Source organism: Halichoeres trimaculatus, unplaced genomic scaffold (assembly GCF_033239565.1).
Source record: "Halichoeres trimaculatus isolate MK-OKI-2021-1 unplaced genomic scaffold, fHalTri1.1 fHalTri1_scaffold_12, whole genome shotgun sequence".
Taxonomy (NCBI): domain Eukaryota; kingdom Metazoa; phylum Chordata; class Actinopteri; order Labriformes; family Labridae; genus Halichoeres; species Halichoeres trimaculatus.
The window spans coordinates 6,466,307-6,487,679 of NW_027437190.1; positions in this window are offsets into that span (position 1 = coordinate 6,466,307).

The window sequence follows — 21,373 nt, forward strand, 5'->3', positions numbered from 1 at the left end:
TGACAACAAAATTGGTCTTAATCAGTCTTATTTGTCTTTCCCACCTCTCTTTTAATCCTTTGTGATATCAGTGGCTTTTCTTTTAGGATAGCTTCAATAAAACACCATTTCCCAGTTCCCCACATTTGTGTACCAATTCCCTCACCCACTCAACTGAAAATCCAAAACCTCTGCAACCAGTTCTGTGAGCTGTAGAAGGTTTATGAGTTTTCCAGTTCATGAGGATTGTCCTTTGAACAGACATAAAATCTACACTGCAAAAAAAAAAGATCAAATTTTCTCAACAAGGAAACTGGGCAAAGAGGTGCCCGCCTGCCCCGGCAGACCATTTGCAGCCGGGTATATGATCGACTCCTGGGATACCTGGAGGACCGTATGCCTGTCGATCCTTTCCGTTTAGGATGTTGAAGATTTCTACATATTTGGAATTATGAAAACAGGCTTTCTGCTGTTTGGAGCTGGCAGTTTCCTGATTTTTTGCAATCTTCAGGAGACGCAGGCAGCACTTTTGGGATTTGATAAGCTGCCCGCCACTGAGGGATTGTGCAGGGGTGTCAACACTCAGACTCCAGCAATATGGGCCCTTAATGCAGGCAGGATGTGATTCCTGGACTTCTTCGCAGGATGGATAACAACTTGGAGAAGTTGTCAGCTCGGCTCGGCTGTAATGGGCCACCAACTTAAGCCATTTGGCACTCCACAGAGTTGACCAGTTGGGCCTTCAAGGCAGACAGAAATATGCCTTAAAGACACATGTGTCTGCCTGACCCAAATGATCTTTATCTCTCATTTGGCTCCTCTGTGTTGGCCTTGGTAGGCTGATAAGCACCTGCTCTCCTGGATGGTATGTAAACAGATGCTCTGCCCCCTCCCATCCCACACCTTCCTCCTGTGAACTTATCTCTGGATCAGAACTCTTCCAGGTCGTCTCAACAGCACTAGTCGTGGCCTTGTCACCATCAAACGGCACATTGTTGAGTCTGGGTGGGGATGAAGTGACATGGCACACACAACCTTGGATTCAACGCCTTCTTTGGCTCCGTTACAGTTCACTTGCAGAAGGTTGATGTGCACATGCTCAAGTAAGGCTACGTGCGCCTCTCTGTGGCTGAGCAGTGACATTTGTGCAATGGGCTGATGTGTTTTTTTCTCGATCTTAAAACCTGCTGTTGGGAATAATCTGGAATTGACCTTTTCTTTTCGGCGCTGGGCATCCTAGCAGCTTCTAGGTTTATCCCGTTTCTGTGTTTCCCCATGTTTGTTTTCTTATATGTCTCAAAAGGAATGTAACTGAAACAAAATTGCCCCTCTGGGATTGATAAAGTATTCTTATCTTATCTGATCTGATCTGAAGTTACTTTTCTCTTCCTCTTTTGGCAGATTTTGTTTCACTTGTTACAAGCAAGTCAGACCTCATTTTTGTCCTTAATAACTTGAAAGTAGACATTTTTCTGGACTGGTCAGGTGAATGTGGCTTATATTAAGTCTAAAAAGACATTTTCAACTGAGTTTTGCAGTGTAGAAAAACAACGAGTTAGGTTGTCTTTGGCTGTATATTCCCCATCATATTTCCAAGTATGCATACATCAGGGTGTTGAGGTTTACAAACATTCAATAAAAGAGACATCAGTATTACTTTCACTCTCTTTTAATACTAGATGGAATCTACTTCTACAAGCTTTAAGCGCCTGATGTTGTTTGGACATGGACGTATGAGACAAGCAGAAATCTATCAGAGCAATTAACTGGATGTCAAAAAATAACAGTGCTGTATTTCTAACCTCCTAAGTGTGGTGACAATTACCAGTGTGTAAAACCACTTCTTGCAAGGTTGCACAAACCGGCACAGCTTCTCAGCGAAAATAATGACCAGCGTCTGAGCAGAACTGGTGATGTTGGTTTAACAGTCTTGTTAGGACGAGCAGAAACACACGCGTTTCTTAAGACGAAGCAATGATGTCAGTCGTACAATCACACACGGTTTGAGCTCCTAAAGCGTCATGCTTTTCAGAGCAACCAGGTAAGCAAAATTCAGGTGAGCCCAACAAGAAGATACAGCGTGTCATCAGGGGCGTATTAAGTCGTTTGGGGGCCCAAGGCAAACCCAGTCAATGGGGCCCTCCATGTCCTTGTAACTCATCTTCCTCAGAGCTAGACTGGCCTTCCCTGGGTCCACTGTCTCTTTCCCAGAATCAAGGCATGAGACAGTGTTAATCTTGTACATGGTTACTTAACACAACTAAATGCATTTCATCAAGTTCTGTACTTTAGTTTGATTTTTTAAAAAAGTGAATACATAATTTAGTCCACTTTGTCCTGGATTTCAAATCTTTTATGGTCAATTGACAGCTTATTTGTCCCACAGTGGGGAATTTACAGAGTAACAGTAACAAACAAGAAAGTATGTAGTGAAACATGTATGTAGTGAAAACATTACAATAAGTAAATATTGAAAAAAAATAGTTTAGTAAAGAAAAAATGTGTAAATATTAAGCACAACATAAAACTGGAAAAAAAATCTACTGAAAGAGGTGATATTTACAGTCACCATACTTTTTGGTGCTATTATTTTAAAGTTAATGTATTTTTATTTGACCCCCTGTCCAGTGAGTTATGTATCCAAAAAAGAGATTTTGTACAATAATGTTTATCACCAACTCAAAAAGTTTGATTTTGAGAATATTATCCTGGACTAGGTAAAGTCCTTAAAGGGATAGTCCAGTTTTTTTTTGAAGTGGGGTTGTATGAGCTCTATGTGACCACTAAGAACATTAGATACAGTAGAAAGTTGTCTCCTCTCCCTCAGTAAGACACAGACTTTAATCGATGGTGATGAGGAAATAGGCGCTAACAGGGAAATACCGTATCAAATTCAAAGGCTATTTTCTCTGCCTACAAGAACTAAAATCAAAAAGTAATACCACAGTTTAAGAGTACGCTACATAAAATATTTTTTAAGTGCATTAAGTCTTCGGAAATAAAAACATTTATCCGGGCCTAATTAACTGGTCATGTATCCTTCCGCACAACGCTAGTGCGCTCCGTCCCTCCTCCTTTCAGCTGTAGGGAATGTAAACAAGCTATGCTTCGGGCGCTGGTTGTAGCCTCGTTTAAATTTGATCAAGTATCGTAATTCTTTTGTTTGTACTCTAAGGATTGTGAGACAGCGTAGGAAATTCAAAATGAGTGACTATGACAGCGAAGATGAAGTCCCATTCACTTTGGAACCAAAAGGATACCTGTATAGAAAAAGGTGTAGAAAGGTGTCCCGTACACCTTTCTACTGTATCTCATGTCCTTAGTGCTCACATAGAGCTCATACAACCCCACTACAAAAAAACTGAACTATCCCTTTAAAATCCTAAAAGTCTTATATGTTTATCTCAGATCTCAGAGCAACATTGTTTTTATTTCTGACTTGGTTGAAAATAAGAAAAAAAATGGAAAAAAAAGTGTTTTTTACCACTTTCTTCCTGAATCAAATTTTCAGGTGTGTTGTAACATGGAATAGCCCTTTGAATAAGACGGGAGGGGAAGTACCCAAAACGATCACTATAGATTAAGCCTTTTGATGTATTTTAAAGCATGTGAAGTAAGACTTACAAAAAAGAAATGCTTTCAATTGAAGAGAACTTCATAAATCATTTTTTAACAGATGCTTTGGGGGCCCCTGGGAATCTTGGGGCCCCAGGCAACTGCCTGTGTTTGCCTAATTGTAGCTACGCCCCTGCGTGTCATGTGAAGTCATCTCTGATTGAGTTCATCTGTCCTCCCAAAGGCCGCGCAGCGATCAGAGAAAATGTAAATAATGGCTTGTGGTAAATTTAGAGTCTGAAGGAGTAAAACAGTCATTGAAGTGGATTCTTCCCGTCCTGCTTGGTTCCAGTGTGTGTGGGCGAGTCAAAGGAGACTCAGTGCGCCAGAGTCTAACTGAGAAGCACTTCTGCCTCTCAACAGAAACAATAAAGGAGCTCCTCGGTATCTCCTGTGGCACGCGAGGGCCATTTGTTTTTGTCACCGGGCTGCTCAGCACCCTGCTAATGTGCTTCCAGGATGCTGCTTTCGGCTTTTCCCTGGAGGCGGAAATCCATCCTAATTATTCACATTTTGAAGTGAGCTCCGTGGTGAAGACCTTCTCCCACGGTGCAGCTGGCGTCACATACATCTTCATAACTCACCACCCTGAAAACTGCAGCCAACCTGCCACACACTCTCAACAACTCTTTGTAAAACCAGTTCAGGGTGTGCGCTGTCTATTTATGGAGGGGTGTGTGTGAGCATGACATATTGAATCTTTTGTGTATGGAGCAGTGAGTTCATGACTGCGCTGTGTGGAGTGTAAGAGTGTTTTATGTCTCTTGCCACATGTATGAAGTGTGGTACAGGCCATGATTTATTTCAGGGCTGGAACTACATCCCTCTTTTCACATCACACGTTCCACTCACACTGAATTACCAACATCATGCAGTACACTTGCCTTGTTGGTGGCCCTGCACCACATAACATGAGACTCTTTAATGTAAAAACTTAAAGCTCCGGTGAGAAACTCTGGGTTTGGGATTTTCACGCCCTCCTGAACAGACATTTTCTTTAAACCTTTGAAAACTTTGATCTAGATATGAGTATGTGGTGATATTCCCCAAAACTTTCAGAAGTCAGTCATGTGTGAACTGCCAGAAAAGATTCTCACAACATGAACACCGTTATGATGTATCGATGATTGTTCTTCACGTGGATGATCCTCACGTCTCCTGTTAGGGAAGAAATAAGCCGAGGTTAATCTGTTTAAATCAGCTTAAATTGGCTATTAACCAAAGTTTTAATATCGGTTAATTAAGAAATAATTTTCAGATATGTTCCGCCTTTATCCTCATAATGACCTCATTCCTCAATTTCATCAATTTTCTCTTTATTGCTTTTGTTTATTTTTTATTGCTTATATGGCTTTTATGTGTCTTTATTGTTTTCTCTGGTACGTGGCTTTTATTCATATTTATTGCGTCAATTTTTCATTGCTTTTATCTTTTTTGTGCTTCTTTTTTTTTCTTTTTTAACTGCTTGTACCCTTTTTTTCTTGTTTTCTCTCTTCTTTGATCTCGGTCCAAGTGTTGGTTCCTCTCTCTGTTTGATCAAAACCACTTTTGTCTGTAAAAAGAACAACAAAATCTTTTTTTTAGAAAGATTTTTTAAAGAAACGAGAATGTAGTTGCATTTGTTAATATTTATTAGTGTCTTTATTGTGCTTTTTTCAGAGTTAATAACTTTTTGTAAAATAATACATATGTGCAAGACATTGTAAGTTAGAGTTTGATTTGTGTTTTAGGTTTGTTCTGATTTAATTCTTAGGTTATGACTGGGATATGTAGAGGGTAGTTTACAAATAAAAACAGTCTACAAATGATCTAAAAGTGTTTTACAGCCAGCTTTTCTCTTCACCAAATAGTTCCTGTGGTTCATTATTGTCTGTTTTTCTACTGAGCCCTGAAGCCTGCCAAGACTGTTATGCAATTCAGGCCAGTGATGACGGAGGAAAAAACAAGAGTAATCGCACTACAACATCAGAACAGAAGGGGGCAGTAAGGACGACCAGCCATTCAGCAAAAGTGGAGACAGGCAGGGATCTAGTCCTGAGGACTTCTCCTGTGTTTGCGAATTGGATATCCACTAACATGTTCAGCTGAAGGTCTCCAGTTTACAGGGTCACTCTTTAAACTGGAACACCAGGAGCTGACAGAGACACATTCACACTATCAGGCCTGAAATGTACCAGATACGTCTGCAGTGTGACCCCGTTTTGATGCGTGATGACTGCGTTTGTCAACTCACACCAGCTGTGTGTTCAGTCCAACAAGCTGTATGACTGACAGACAGCTGGAGTCACAGACCGAAGAGTCCCTGCTCTTCCACCTCCATTGATAAGTTATCGTAGTCAAGCTAAATCCAAATTTATTTTGACACAGTTTGTTTTATTTTGAAGGTCACTGGGTGTTTTTAGGTAGTTTCTGGTCACGACTTCCTGTCCAGCTCAATCTCCCCTACAATGAATTTATGCGTCACAGCTCCATGTCTGTCAAAAAAAAGGGTGGCTGCATATTATCTGCAACACGACGGACTAGCCACACAAACGCTCTGCAACAGAACGGATCCAGTAGAAGTTGGTCACTACTGTTTCAGAGTTATTAAACCAAGTCAGTCAGAGCCGGGTGTGATCGGCATAATAAAAACACTGTGGATGCTCTACTGATAAAAAACATTCAACTTGCAGGCTCCACCCCCTTAAGTTCTTGGACCTCTTGAAAACACTTCCAACAAAACAGGCCATGTTCAGAGGCAGCTCAGTTCCCACAGAACTAAATTTAGACCCTAGTTTGTGCAGCTGAAGCACCTGAAATGTGTGATGCAAGGTGAATCAAGGTTTGCCTGATCGCTACTTACACTGTGCACAATCTGGGCTCTTAGTGAGGCAAAGGGCTTGAAGAGGTTGGGTTACAGCCGCTGCTATACAGAGGTGAAGTTTCAGCTGCATCTGCAGGTGGGAATGTTGTTATTTGTGGATGTTTACCAAGCTTTCAACCTAATCTGACTGGACTTAAGGGTGAGGGTATACCCTGTCATGTCTGTATTCTTTAACTTTTTTTAAAAAATGGTTTTCATCTATTAACAGACAATTAACATCTTGGGGCATCATGGTCAGGGATACAGAGAGTGTATTCATGTGAGCTTGTGTTTGTTCAGCTATTTAAGATCGCACATGGAGAGCTTGGTGATATCTGGCTGTAGTTTGTGGCACAGGCACGGCTGAGGTGAAACAGGTGTGTGAGGAGATAGCTCTGTCTTCATCTCTTGGCAAACCTGGGATCAGTCTTTACCAAAAATCATGATGTTTGGAGAGAAGGGCAAAAATACTGTCATCTCCAAAACCTTCTGCACCAATGAAACACTCAGGATCACAGTATCAGCAAAAACACAGCTGTGGGTCTGTGTGTTGATGTTAACTCACTAACTGGATGTAAAAACACGTGGGCGCATATGAAAACACTTGAGCTCAAATGTGAAAGGGGAAGTTACCTGAGAGACAGTTGGAGTAAAATAAAAGTGTATGCATTTAGTGTTTGTGTGTGTGTGTGGATTGCAGTGTGCGTATGTGAATTCTGCGTGTGTGTGTGTTGCCGCAGTGTGTGAGTGTGCCTGGACTCCAGGTAATTTGTTGGCAGGCTGTTCAAAAGAAACGCCTCTGAATTATTCACTTTCTCTCTCTGAAGAAAGATGACTTTTTTCTCTCCTGGCTTTTAGGTTCCAAATTGAATTCTCCGTGGGCTCGATTGATTAGACCGAGGGATAGTTTAAAATATTGAAAAATCAATTTTAGATAGAAGTTAATGCGACGATCACTACAGTAAAATAAAAAGTGAGGCAACGCAGTGTGACTGAGAGCGCCGGAGCTTTGTGAGCGAGAACACTCAGCGCCATCGAAGACCCTCAGGATGATAAAGGCTTTCTTAATTTAGCTCAGTTTTCAGTGATGGACGTTTCAATAAGAAAAATCATATCTGCTCTCTCCTTAAGTGGAAGATGAAATATAAAAACCCTCGTATTCTGGGTACTGAAAGATAAACGGAGCTGAAGGCTTGTTGATTTGAAAGATGGTTTTTATGTTATAAAGACTGATCGCTGTTCACTTTATTCATTAAAGCTGCTGAGGGGGAATTTAAGTGGTTGTGAAGCAGAACAGAATTAATACTGAAGTGTCTTTGTGATTCAAAAAAAACAAATAAAACCACCAAAAACAAGACCATTTATTTCCTGTAATTTGCAATGTTTCAGTCAACTGAAGGCAGGAAGGTGACAGACCAGAGGACTGACAGTGAGGTTAAGAAACAGCTTATATTTCCGCTGAACATCATCTCATTGAGCAGCATATTTAAGTTTACGACAAAAAAGGACACCATTTTTTTTTTTTTTAACGAAAAATGTCTTGGGATACAAAAACAAATCAGCAAAGTAATAATTTGTATGGATTTGCCCAAAAGGGACGCCAAAACTGACACAATTAGTTAAGTTCCACACAGAGGCTTGGAGTTTCAAGCAGAAACAATCCCAGCCTGAAAAAGGAAGCTGTGTTTTCATTTATCATCCTCCCCCCCATTAAAAAAACATTTGGACATAACGGCTGAAATACACCAGATGCGTCTGCAGTGTGTCTCTGTTCTGTCATGGCAAATGGATCAGACAGGTTTCCACTTAAGTCAGTGTGTCAACTTACACTGGATCTGTTCTGTTGCAGTCTGTCCGTGTGTTATGTCACAGGTTATATGCAGACATCCTTTTTTTGACATATGTGGGGCTGTGATGCATAAATCCAGCAAAGGGAAATTCAAGTGGGACAGGAAGTTGTGACCGAAAACTACCTAAAAACACCTAGTGACTTTCAAAATAAAATAAACCGTGACAAAATCGGTTCATATTTAGCTTAACTACAACAACAAACAGACATAATGAGCAGAGCCAGACCAGGAGTCAATAGGTTTGAGGTTTTACAGCCCAACATGAATGAAGAGAAACTTATCAATGGAGGGGGAAGAGCAGGAACTCCTTGGTCTGTGACTCCAGCTGTCTGTCATACAGCTTGATGGACAGAAAACTCAGCAGGTGTGAGTTGACAAACACAGTCAACACGCAACAGAACAAAGTCGGACTGCAAAAGTATGTGGTGTATTTTAGGTGCTAAGGAGGGTGAATCGATGAGCTAAAGCCCGTGTGAATTATGGCACATGCCCGCACAATGAATTTTTGAGTTTGATGATGCACACTGTGAACACACAGTGAGTTGAGGTTTAAAGAGCTTTGTTGAAAGAGGAGGTATTGTTCTCTTCTCCAGGGTTTTAGAGCATCTCCCTTGTATCTCTGTGGTAGCTTAACATTATCTACGGCTTAAAATAAAAATCTCTGTTTTTTCACAGAGCTGTTTTAGTGAGTAAAAAAGTAAACCCATATTTCAGCTTTTGTCTGAATCCCTACGTTTTAGCTGCTGTCTCTTTAAGACTCCCAGCTTCATAAACCCCCTTCCCTCTGATTGGCCAACCCTCCATAGATTTATCTAGGGGCGGAGCATTTGGCAAACCTTGGTATTTGAGGCTCACCCCTAAAATATGGGGAAGCAGAACAGAATACCCCTTCTTTAAAAGGCCCTATTTATTTAAAGATGTGTTTGAAGTGGGATTGTAATAAAACCATCATAGGGCCTATTTTCCATTTTTCCCTCTAAATTTTCACTGTTCTCTATTTAGATATTTTGTGAACGCTTCATTCTTATCTCTTGATATCATGCAAGTACGTTTTGAATGAACGTTTGGAGAATGAAACGTGCCTTATGGACGTCTTAAAAGAATTACACACTGTTAATCAGCTTGTTAAGCCAAGAGAAGGAAACAGTGATCCCTCTATCGGAATGATCTTGTCCTCTTCTTGCCCTCATCACCAACAATGTGCTACCTTCAGGCTACTTTATTAAAAACACTCCACAGGTGCTCAACCTCTGTCTCCTTTATTGTGTCATGCTGATGTTACCAAGGGTGTAATCAGTACCTCAATCGTGTGAACAACAGATCAAACATGTTTTCCTGAACCCGGTGTAAACAGCACGACACAAAATGTTAAAGTAGTAAATCCACCCACTGTGCTCCTAAACACACAGAAAATACACTCGGGTCACTGTTTAAGTTATGTAAAAGCGGTGCTCTTCAACTACTGGAGGAAACCTTAAGTGGACACCCCTTGTGTTTTGCCTCATGGGGGCTGTTTACACAACTGTTTTAGGATGAAACGCAAAGGTATTTTTGCGTTCCCACCTCTCATTTACACAAAAACGGTGTTTTAGCAGAAAATGAAAACTTTTGTAAACAGCCTCCAGAGTGGAATTTTTCTGAAAATTATGTGGCCACAGTTGCCGTGTAAACAGCAAGTTGAAGTTTTCTCTGGATGTGCTGTGCTGTGCTTTTCACATTACACTTTGGTTGAAACTTCAAACAGACAACAACGACTGACTACCATGCTTGTGCTGCTAAATCCCTTGAATCTGCTGACTGCCTTATAACAAAATGTGTATCTGTTGCACCACTTGGGCAATCATCCTCTGCTAGTAGCTGGCTAAACTTCTTCCAGTCTGTGGAGAAACATGGGGTGTGTCTCTACAGTTAAATCGCCAACTACAGGTCTAGCACGCACACTACAGCTGTTTCAGTCCCTCAGCATTTCCATGTCAACCAAGCAGCTATGGTCTTAAGAGTCTGGATGTGCAAAAACTGCAGTTCCTCATGTGTTCACAAGGGGGCTAATCCAAAAGCCTTGGAGGCAACATATACACCTATAAATAAACATGTTAAAAGCCTGGTACATTACATTAGACAATTTCTGCCACTTTTTCTGCCTGGGGTCAAGCTGTAGCCATTTGCTTCAATGCTAACTGCTTGAATTTCAAAAAGTCCTGTCTCAACTCCATGACTTTGCCTTTGGTTAGAAGTGCACCAATCACAATTTTCAGGCCAATCACCAATCACCGACCTTTAAAAAGCCTGACCTGTCAATACAAATTTTAGCCGATACTGATTTAAAAAAAAAAAAAATTAATAACTGACAGCATATACCTTCAATTTTCCAAACCTATTTTATTGAAAATCATTGAACAATACCTGTCAAACAACAAAATCGTTATGTTTTCGATTAAACAACCTATAAAGTGTCCTGAGTTTAAGGTCTCAGAGTGAAAAGCATTAATGGCTGGCTGTCAGACCTTTCCAAGTGTGTATAAGATCAGTTTCATATGTAAGGATGGGACGATCACCGATCCCCGATTCCCCAAAATTAAGTAAATTGGCACGGCTCGATCAACCAGCTGATCAATCTGTGCACGTCTAGTTTGGACCAGTGAAAATTCTGTTGAATTAGTTTTTTCAACATGGCCACACACATCGACAGACTTCAAAACTCTGCATTAGAAACCAATGGGTGACATCACTGTGACTACTCTCTTTTTTCATACAGTCTGTGATTTTAACACAGAGGCTGCTGCTTGATGTAAACACAATTAGAGCAAAGAAACATCACCTCAAACATTTATTTTTGCTTTAATTTTGTTTCATTCTACAGAAAATTTCTGTCAAGGTCAACTTTAATTTGAGCTGTTTCTGTATTGAGGCTTAAACACTGTAACTGTGGCCTGATTTGAATCCAAATGATCATTGTCAATAAATAAAGATTTAAAGCCATGTGTTGGAAAAAGTCAGGAGTCCACCACCCCAATGTGACTATTAGAGTTTGTTTACAGCTATGAATAACCAGTCTGAAGCCCCTGAAGGAACACCCAGGACGGGGTGACCTTGGTGTCCTGCAGCTGGGCTCTGTTTGTGTTCAGAGATCCTGATAAAGGACAGAAAAGGTTTTTAAAAAACACCTTAACTGTAATTGATTTAAAGCTCTGACAAAAAGCCTGACATCACATTTTATCCTGTCTTATCTTTGTGACAGTTTATCTCCCATATTTACCCAGAATGCCTCAGGATGAAGGCAGAGTTAGCACCCAGATATTGCTGTGCTTGTGATTTGTGATGTAATGGCAATATTCCGCTCAGGAGGAATCTGTTTGCCTTTTTCAGATAATCAATTTGACAGAGACTAAACGAACAGATTGATTTAAAGCAGCGAGCAGCAGACACAGCTGCACCGGGAAACTTCATCCATCAGCGGGCACAATTGCTTTCTTTGGCGTGTCGCAGGTACGACATACTCCATCACCTTCACACAGAGAGCAGTCACACTATCAGCTGCAGGCTGCTGCGCCAACACCACACTGTCTGATAAACTGAGATCCAGACAGAGAGCACAATCGGAGCAATATCTGAGCCATTATAATAAAACACTGAGTTACAAAGATTAAATATTACTTATTCAGCTTAAATTCCATCCCAACGTGAAAGTGATGGGTGTCTTAAACAAGGCCCTTTGGGTGACGTTTTCATTCAATTCTCAGGATATTAATTTCACCCTGCAGGGGACGGCAGTGTCAGTCATTATCTGATCCATTAACTAGACTTTAGTGCCTCTGTAACTGTTGAATGGATTGCTGCAAAATGATATCCCAACATTTATCCTCATGATTCTCCAACCTGATGAATCTGACTGACTGTGTTCATCCCTGATCGTTTATGAAAGGCTGGAGAGCATTCAGAGGTGTGAGCCTGATGAGAAAAGTATTTTCTTTCTATTTTCTTATAATTAACGTATTTTAAGTTTGCTGAAATAACACTAGCATGATGCAGATTAGCAAAAAGTCTCATCATTTCTGATACTTTCCAGGAAGTCAGGAAATCTGGATGCTGATTGGCTTCCAGGCTTAATATCCACTGACCCTTTAAACTTGGCTACTGACTAAAGACACAATAAACCTGTTGCAAAAGAACAGTTTAGAAATATTCATCCTATCAAAGCTAAAACTAAATAGTGTTGTGGTTTCCACACTAATTCAAGCATAGGTTTTTTTATCAGCGCCTCTGGGATATAAACTAACACTCATCATTTCATTTCAGGGCCGAGGAGCAAAATTATCATGACTTTTTGTTCGGTTCAAATTCAAAGAGGCTGTGAGCACTTTCTGGAAAAATCAGTATTAGCACCAGCCATAAAGACTCTGTTTCCCATGAGCACTTGCTCCACATGACTCTGGTCAATGGGTGCGTCTTAAAGCTCCAAAGTTTCATCCTTCCTTCCTCCACTTGCGCCGTTCACTTGGGTCTTAGCCCCTCCCACCAGAGATGCATGGAGAGACATGAGGAAATGAAGAGAGAGGATGGAGGAGATTCGTTTTTAGAGCAATAGGACATCCTCTCCTCCGGAGCATCACATGAAGCGACGTGTTTCAGTGATGGATCATCTGTCAGTCAGCTCTAACAGCTGTATGTGTGTCTGCACATGTGCACTGTAATAACTCTGATTAAACATGCTCATGCCTGATCTTGTGTTTCCTCAATCTTAGCTCCTCTGATCAGTCTCCTCCATTCTCTCCTCTCTCCTCTTAGCGCAGTTATCGCTTTGGGACAGTCTTCAAAATGGCAACTGAGAAAGTATTTCCAGTAACGTGGTGGAGAGAGGTTAGAGGAAGCATAAAATTATTGCTTTGAGATGCACCCAAGGTGTGTTTGTTTTGAAACATGCACAGTAAGCAAATCTTCTTTTTAACACTATGTTTCTTTGTTCAAGGCAACTTTTTACAGGATGCAAAGCGACAAGGTAAGGTATTTATTTATTAAACTATTTGTGTAGTGTTCCTCACAGCGTGTCTGTAATGTGTAACGTTAGTGAATCCTGGTTGTGTCCTGTCAGTCATTTACCAATCAGAGCTAATGTAACCTCACTCTTCATTTATTGATAGACTCTCAAGTTTGAACTGACCACTGCAGAATAACTGCTGACTGTGGGTTGGAATAAACATTAGCACAAACAGTTTAGCTCCTGTGTTAGCCTTTAGCTCGTGCTCTATCTCTCTCCTGTTTAGCTTTCTTCTACTCTTTTGTCCTTTTTCTATCTGACAGTTAGGCTCCAGTGTCCACCATTACTATAAAATACTAAACTTTGTTGTCATAGAGACTTACAGAGTATTACATTAGACAGGGTAAGCTGGACTTCTGCAAAAACACTTCTGGTGATGCCTCTGTCTCTGTCTTGTTCTCAGAGCTTTGACGTTGACACACCTTTGAACAAGAGAACAAGAGAAAGACTGTGGCGATCATCTTTTCCTTGACTGGTTTAAGTAGCTTTGTAGAGATCGGTAGCTCAGGGATGGTCTCACCAGCTCTGCTGTTAGTGTGTCTGGATTGCAGGACAGGACGTTCTTCCACATTTCCTTACCTGAGATGTTTGGGGTAGCTCCTGAGTCTGCTTGCTGTCGTTATTTCTCTACTCTAACACCAGCTTCAGATGGATGCCATTTTTAAAAATTTATTTATTTTTTAACCACAGATTCTTTACATTTTTCCAGTATGGCAAATTTATTCTATCTTCTAACTACTTTTATGAATGTTTTGCTTGATGGCTGTATGATTAGAACCAATAATATTTGCAGAGTCTGCTAATATTTCTTCCGACTGATTACTAATTCCTAAGATAAAATAAAATAAAATAAAATAAAATAAAATAAAATAAAATAAAATGAAATAAAATAAAATAAAATAATTATGATAATAAGCCGAAAGTCTCTGTGACATAACAGCTCTGACAGAAATGCGCAAGGATTTTAACGACTTCTGTCAAACCTTGGTGATTGGTCAGAGTTTCCTTCCAAAGCTTTATTTCCATAAATGGCCAAATAAGACAATATTTAAGAATTTAACACAAAAGAACAAGATTAAACTGCTCCGCTTTACCAGTTTGTATTCTCCAGTTCAGCCCTCTGTGAAAAGTCAGAAATAAGATGGTTTAGTTTTTCTGAGAGGAGAAGTACTGTGGCTGTTTAACACAAAAAATATCAATTTCAGCCCATTATTTCCCCCTCAGAAATGTACGTTCTTCTTGCAATTTGAGCCATTTGTAGAATAAGTGACTGAACACGAGAGTACATTTATTTGAGATAAATAATGTTTCGTGCAGCTACTGTCATGCATCAGTTGTCACAGTGAGCCTCCATCTGCATAAACAAAATCCCCCCGCCAATTAGATAGACGACTGGCATTTCTCCCTGCAGCTATCACTGTGAAACCACACTCCTCCCAAAAAAAACAGGAGATATTTGAATTTTCCAGGAAATAAATGCTGCCTCTCATGTGTCAGGGGCCTGGAAAATAAAGTCAAACTGGATTTCATTTGAAAGAAATCATTTTTTCACAGCATTTTCTTCTCACTGTAAGTCAAATCATACATTAAAAAAGTTATTCTCCCTTCCTCCTTACCTGTTTGACCTCTGTATTTTATATATTTAGGACATTTAAGACGATAAGGCATCTTTTTTGTCTGTGTTCAAACTTTTATTAAATTAGAGGCACAGGCTGTTTTAAGTGCTCTTAATTCCCACCCCTGGCATTAAAACATGGAAGTGTACACCCATGGGGCTGTTAGCTTTTACCTGCTGCTAGTATTACTCACTTAGAAAACAATATAGTCCTCCCAATGACCAATTCCAGCATCATAAATGTTTAAGGGAGTGGAAAATGAACCAATTTACAGTTCTGTTGGAGGTTCATCTGTGCAGGCTGGTGATTGGCCGAGGTGGCAGAGAGGGAGGAGATGTGGGGGGAATTTTAAGTGACACAAAGTGATACAGAGTACGCTTGGTGAACGGTGTGCAGAGTCAAACCAGCCCCATTCAAACCTGCCATAAACTGAAGACTGAAACCTGCTGCTGGAGCCCATTAAAACAAGCTGTGATTAAACATAAACTAACGTTTTTGGCCTTCAGAGCGGCAGCAGCAGACAGAGTCAGAGTGCTGAAACTACCAAAGGGTTTCATAAAGAGACACATTCTGCAGCTTTAGAAACACAGCAGTTTAAAGTTATACGGTTTGAGCTTTTAGTGCTCTGGAGAAGTGAAAGGAGGCCGAGTGTGGGGAGTAGAATCAGGGAAAGTTCAGAAGGTTGTTTCCAAACTCAGGCTGCCTTCTTGAGGACTACAGCCTCTGTACATGGGGTGCACGACTTGACCATTACTGACCTAAAAGCATCAGAAAAGTTACCTCCAAAGCTACAGAAGTGTAGAGACTGTTTTTGTAGATCGAAGAAACAAAACTGGAACTTTTTTGGCCTCTGTATGTCTGGAAGAGCAAGAATGAAGCGTATGCTGAAATGTCTGCCTGCAGTGAAGCACGGTGGTGTCTCGGTGGTGTCTCTGTGATGCTCTGGGGCTGCTTTGATTGTTCTGGTACTAGAAATCTAAAAAAAACCTTGAAATTAAAGATGGATCCTTTTAGTATCAAGAAATCCTCTGAGAAAATGTCATGCCATCTGTGAGGAATCTGACGCTTGGTAATGAGAGAAACATCTATGTCGTGACCACAATGTATGACATGTGGTAAGAGGAATGTTCAATCAAAGCTTTTTTTTTGGTCTTACACTTTCTTAAAACCAGTTAAGATCTAAAAGCCACCAGCCAGTCTTTATTTTACCTCTTCATTGACACTCGATCTTCCTATATGACGCTCACCTGCTGTGAGACCACGAGTGTTTAAAGGTGGTGGTGTTGTGAAAACTCTAAATTCCGCTGATATTGAACAATGTTTGCCTGGGGACGTGAGTGCAGCATAACCCCCACACAATCCAGTACATTAGTATTGTTTAACTCAGTGTTATTCAGTGTTAGGAGAACATATCTTATATCTTAATATCTTTCTGCTATTTTCTACCTTTCTTGGAAAACTCTAATTTTTTTCACCTCTTGTAACAGTTTTCACCTCTAGAATCTAATGATTAAAGAGTTTGTTTATTTATTTTGACCAAAATCTAGCCTCAAATTTATGGACAAAAGAAGAAAATCTTTTGACTATCTTATTGAGCATGTACATATGAACATTAAATTGAACTTGTTCTAAATGTGTGAAAGAGTTTATTGAGTGAGTAGACAAAGGAAAAAAAGTATTTAATGTCCATGAATATTTCATTTGGGTCAATACAGACTGTGACCTAAAAAAAAACCCAAACAAAAAATACAAACAAACAAACAAACAAAAAAAACCTTAACAAAACAAACTAAAAATCAAAGTGAAGCCAAAAATATGTGGAGCGCCCCCTACTGGCAGGCTGTAATAAGAGCCAAAAATGCTATCCAGGACAAACTTTACTTCTAGTTTAAGTTCCAGGTCGAGTACATTATTTTCAAAGATGGTTTATGCAAATCTGCTCTTCAGTCTACTGACATTGTCTTTGTCATTTTCTGGAAAATGACAAAAAATATGAACAAAAAAGTGGGTTATGTCATTTTAGTTGGTTTTCATCATGTTGAAGCTCAACTTGAAATTTTCATTTGATGCTGTGAAAGAGGCTACAACACCATGAATACTTCTTTTTCAGTCAAATCAACCTCCAGTCTATGTGTAAAGGAAGAAGCCGTTCTTGTTCCTAACACCCAATCTCTTCTTGTTTATTGATGATCAACACTTTCATCAATCCGTTCTATAAAGTCTTCTGTTAAAAAAAAAAAAAAGTAAAAAAAAAAAATGTGATGGCAACAGACAAGTTCTGTTAGCCAAAGCTACATCTTTATCAACTCAGAAACTAATGAAAGCAGTGGTTCATCTCATCCCTGAAAGAAGGTGCACACAGTTATACCAGACAAGATCTGAGTCCATACCATCTACACTCCATTGTGGATTGGCTTTGTCCTTCCCCGTCAGCAAGAAGCGGCACCTCGGAACAGCCCAGTAAAAATCATCTCCTCAGTCAAGTTGTACTGTAGAAGCTCCAACCTGTTCACTCCTGGGCTGGTTTGCTGTTGTAGTAAAGTGAAATACAGCCTGACTTAGACAAGGTCTTTTATTTTGAAAGTCCACCTGGTGTATTAATGTGGTTTCAGAGTACAACTTCCTGTCATACTCAATCTTCTTTGAGTAAATTAATGCGCCAGCATTCGATATGTGTGATATCCAGAGCAATTTTTTTTTACCAGATTGTAAACATTTTTGTTTCTGCTTTTTAGAGGAAATGTGGCTCTTGGGGCTTTGGCAGCCACAAGTGGATACTTGAGGAATTGTACTTCAACGCTGGTTTTATTACTCAAAACCAGAGATTGGTGCTTTCATGAAATGTCACATGTCACAAAATGTCATGAAACTCTTAGTGAATGCGGCACCAAACTTGTGATGCGTAAGCTCTCATGGAAGGGGGTATTTCAGCTTCAGATCTGTTCCACAGGTGGAGGTAGACATGCTGCCAATCCTAAAACATCCATTTCTCTATTTTCTGTCTATCTGGCCACCCATCCATCCCTCCCTCCCCTCGTCCATCCATCCATCTTTCTTGAAGTGTTTGTTGTCCCTCTCGTGTTTGTGTGTTTGTCTCCGACCTGCAGCTGTGTACTCTGTACCCTCTGTTGTTTTTCCAGAGCAGCTGTAGAGCTCGGGTTGACTCGGTGTTGGAGAGCGCTGTAATGCATCTAACCTTCATTTGACTGGAGGATTTGCTGCCTGCCAACAGCCTCATGAAAGGTTTGTTGTCACTGACTGATATTGTGTGCTGTCTGGAGCTGAGTCCATTGTTGTGCCAATAGAAGGGGATCTGTGAAGGACTGATCTGTGCTCTCACTCCTCCATCAAAACAACACTGTCTGTGCTGTGAGGTGAATGTTATCGCTCAGTGAAACGTCGACAAAGACAAACAGAGACCCAACCAGCAGACCTTTCAGGCTTTTAATATTCAGCTTCTTTTTTTCATTGTAATTACAGCTGCACTGAGCTGAAGATATTTGTGGACATTTTAAATAGAGGCTATTCTAAGAGAAACATTAAGCCCTGGTTGCCATCACCGTGGAAGGATAATCATAGGGTGACGTGCTGAGCTCTTGTCAGAGGGATTTCTGAAGCAGTATGTGGCTAATTCAAACCCTCAGAAGGACCCTATGTAACATGATTAGATGGAGCAGGAAAGGAAACAGAAGGAGGACAGGGAATGAGGAGGAGAAGAAGAAAACTGAAAACAATCTTTCATATGACACAGATGATAAGAAATAATCTCTTTCAGGAGTTCAGATCTACTTATTTATCATTAAAAAGTCTGAAATCTTGATTTAACAGATGTTTAAGAAAGTTTCACAAAGACAAACCAAAGCTAAAATGATGACATTCTCCTCGTCTAAGAAGCTCACAGAGAAGAGGATGTCTGTTTCATCACTTAAACCTGCTCCTGTGTTGGCTTTTGCTACACATCTATTGTGTTAATAGGTTGGTTTTGACCCGTGTCTTAACTCACCTGTAAAATAAACTAAAAACATTTAGCAATCATCCACTTTGTGTTTCATGTCTTGGCTACCCTGTAAAGCTTCATTATCCATGAAAATGTTGGTTTGAATATTTTTGGAGTTTTCTTTGTCCACTTCAATTTAAAAAAATTGCAGAAGGAACCTCAAGAGAGTCATATATATGAAAATAAAGGTTGTCATGCTACCTGACTATTAGTGAGGGGCATAAGAGCATCTGTAAATCATTTTTATATATAATTTTTTTCATTTTAATAAGTTAAAAGATGCTGTGAGGAGGATCTGTTTTAATGTGACTTCCTTCTGGCATGGAGTCTCACACACACTGTCAAAAAATTGTGACTTTAAACCAGGCGTGCATTTGTTTTGGAAATAATTTTCTTTGTTCAAAAACAACTTTTGACCGGGAACAATGCGGCAAGGTAAGGTATTTATCAATACAGTTTTGTGGCACTGTTGTTTGAAGCGTGACAACAAGCAAACGTAAGTTTGTACACTTTGTACCGTATGTCAGTAGCCGTCAGTAGCCAACAGTAGCTACAGTGGAAAATAAGAACTGAACGCGTCAACTTTTTTCTCATCACATTTATTTCCAAAGATGCAATTCAAACAACATTTCTACCAGACATTGGTATTAACTCAAATAATCCACACATGAAAAGAAATCACAACGTTCAGGTCCATAATTAATGATTATGTGGAATTAAGTACGATAACACAGGTAAAAAGCATTAAACACGATAACTGAGACTCATCTAATACTTAGTGGAGAAGCCTTTGTTTGCAATGACAGCTTCCAGAAGTTTCTTGTATGTTTGAACTAATGGCCCACACTGCTCAGGTGTGATTTTGGCCCATTCCTCTGCACAGATTGTCTTTAAATCTTGAATATTCTTTGGTGCCCTCTGGTGAACCCTTTTCTTTAGTTCTTTCCACAAATGTTCAATAGGATTTAAGTCAGGTGATTGACTAGGCGATTCTAACAGATTGATTTTCTTTTTCTGAAACCATTTGAGAGTCAACTTTGCCGTGTACTTTGGATCGTTGTGCTGCTGAAAGGTCCAGCCACGTCTCATCTTCATCATCCTGGTGGATGGCAGCAGATTCATATCAAGAATTTTCCCATACATGGCTCCATTCATTGCTCTGTCAATTATATGAAGTTTGCCAACACCATGCAATGAGAAACAGCCCCATGCCATGATGCCTCCACCTCCAAACTTCACTGTTGGTGTAGTGTTTTTTGGGTGATGTGCAGTGCCATTTCTCCTCCAAACATGGTATGTAGTATGACAGCCCAATAGTTCAATTTTGGTCTCATCTGACCCAGACAACATTTTCCCAGTATTCTACAGGCTTGTCAAGATGCTGTTTAGCAAACTTTAAAGGAGCTTCAACATGCCTTTTCTTGAGGAATGGAGTCTTGCTGGCTGAGTGTCCATAGAGGCCATGGCGGTGGAGTGCATTGCCTATTGTTTTCTCTGTAACAATTGTACCTGCTGCCTCCAAGTCTTTCTGGAGCACTTTCTAGGTGGCTCGTTGAGCACTCTCTATCTTTCTGACTCCCTGGTCAGAAATCTTGCAAAGAGCTCTTATAGATCTCACGTATCTGAACAGGCCCATCTTTGTATTTGTATTTTTTTTTTTGTGCAGGGTAAAACAAAGCAAACGGAGAATGGCGTAATTTAAGATGATTAGGAGAGGTTTAACTGTCAGTGTGTTGGCTGACAGATCACTTATGATTTCAGTTTTGGCTCTAATTATTGCTTAAAAATGTTGTTTATCTAACTGGGTTCACAGTGACCCTAACATGACAAGTGCTATAATTTCAATCAGAGAATTTTATCATTGATTTTTTTTTTCTTTAGAAGTAATGGTTCCTGACAAAGTAAAAAAGCCTTGATGCATTAAAAAAAAAAAAGTGGTTCTTTTAGGCATTTGAAACCAAAAACGTGTCGGTGCCAACTGTAACGCAGGACTAAGGTTAAACATTTCTGACCTCCTCTTTTGACTGCTGTGTGTAAACCAAGCTTTCATTGTCTTCTTGTTGATCTCCAAACAGATTAACTCACAGCTCTGTCTGTTTCTCCTCTCTGTCTGTTCTCAGTGAAGCCTGAATTAAACATGGCTTCATATAATGTGAACAGAGGTGACAGAACGACCGGTCGATACGCTTTAATCCCCTTCCTGCCCTCCTCCTGCAGTTTTTGTCTGCCTGCTCTCGTCTCCGCGTCCTTCAGAGCCTTTCTCCCAGCTGAGCGCCACTTTGGCCGGCTAAACACTTTCTTTCTCTCTTTCTTCCTGTGGCCTCGGCCCCTCGGTGGGTGTCATCCTGTTCTCCTGAGGCAGCTGTTTGTAGTCGTCCAGCGTGTGGTGTGTGTGTGTATGTGTGTGTATGTGTGTGGTGTGCATAGTGGAGCATGCAG